Genomic DNA, 1709 nt, shown 5'->3' with positions numbered 1-1709 from the left:
GATGGACATCTTGGCTCTTTCCACAGTTTGGCTATTGTGGACATTGCTGCTATAAACATCGGGGTGCACGTAGCCTTTCGGGTCCCTACTTTTGTATCTTTGGGGTAAATACCCAGTAGTGCAATGGCTGGATCATATGCTACCAGTGACATTCTTAGAGAAAGAAGATACAATAGCCGTGAAAAAGAACAGGGCACTACCAAAAAGTGAACATCCTGAGAATTTAAACAGAGCTCTTGGTGACTTGGGGTGAGCATAACCTAATGTACAGACTCGTCGAATCACCATGTTGTATACCTGAAACTCACGTAACATTGAACACAGTACTTCAATAAAAAGATAAATAAAAAGAGTGCCTAAATTTAAAAATAGTAGAGATGTAAGCACTTGGTAGAAGAGTTGGATTAGAAATTCGAAGGAATTTTCCAGCAAGTAGAGGAAAAGGACAGGGATGGAAATAGGAGGTGGGATGGCTAATTTTACGTCAACTTGCCTGGATCACAGGCTAAACATGATTTCTGCGTCTGTGAGGATGTTTCCAGATAAGATTTGCATGGGAATCCGTAGCCTGAATAGAGCAGATTACCCTCCCCAATGTGGGTGGGTCTCCCCACTCTGTTGAGGGCCTGAATGGAGCAGAAAGATGCAGGAACGGTGAGGGCACTTTCTCTGGCTGACTGCTTGCACTGAGACAAGGACCTCCTGCCCTCAGACTAGAACTTAACCCGTCAGCCTCTGGAACTACAGTACTGGTTTCCGTGGATCTCCAGCGAGAAGACAGCAGGCTGTGGGACTTCTCAGCCTCCATAATTTTGTGAGTAAAGATAGATTAGATAGATAGGGAACCAATAAGATATAGATAGATAGGCTCTCTTTCTCTGGAGAATCCAGACTAATATCACAGGAGGGAAAAAAAAAAATGGAGCAAGAGGTATGACATCCAATTAAAATAAGTTCCAGAAAGACAGACCAGAGAAGATGGAGGGAAGGGATTCATCAACAATTTGGGAAACTTTTCAAAACAAAAGAACCTAAATTTATAGATTGCAAGGACCCATCAAGGACCCCTCTGGGCAAAGCATGAAAACAAACCCATGCCAAGGCACATCATCATGAAAACTTGAGACGCTGGGGCAAAGGTCCTTTTCCTCTCCCACAAGCTTCCAGGGAGAGGAAAAGGGCCACCTTTGAGGGTCAGGAATAGCCTTGGACTTCTTCACAACACAGGCTTCCAGCAGACACAGGATCACTGCCTGCAAAGTGCTGAGCGGTAAGTATTCCCAAGCTAGCTTTCTTTCCCTAGGCAAGCTATCAATCCCATGTGAGGACGGAATGAAGATATTTTTAGTATGTGGGGTCTTGAGACATTTACAGTTGATCCTCATTATTCATAGATTCCTTATTTGCAAATTTACTCACCTACTCACTAAAAATTGTAACCTCAAAATCGATCCTTACAGTGCATCGATGGTCATTTGCAGACATGTACAGAGTGGCAAAAAAAAGAGCAACCTCCGGTGACTCTCTGTCTCAGTCCTCAGACCATAGGCAAGTGTCCCTTTGCAGTCTGTTTAATGCTGCATGTTTCACATTTGGGGGCTTTTTGTTGGTGATCTTTCTATTTAAAATGGTCCCAAGCATAGTGCTAAAAAGCTGTCCAGTGTTCCCAAGCACAGGAAGTTAGCGACATGCCTTATAGGGAAAATGGG

This window comes from Phoca vitulina, unplaced genomic scaffold (assembly GCF_004348235.1).
Source record: "Phoca vitulina isolate PV1807 unplaced genomic scaffold, GSC_HSeal_1.0 scaffold19, whole genome shotgun sequence".
Lineage (NCBI taxonomy): Eukaryota > Metazoa > Chordata > Mammalia > Carnivora > Phocidae > Phoca > Phoca vitulina.
Note: the sequence above shows the minus strand (reverse complement) of the source record.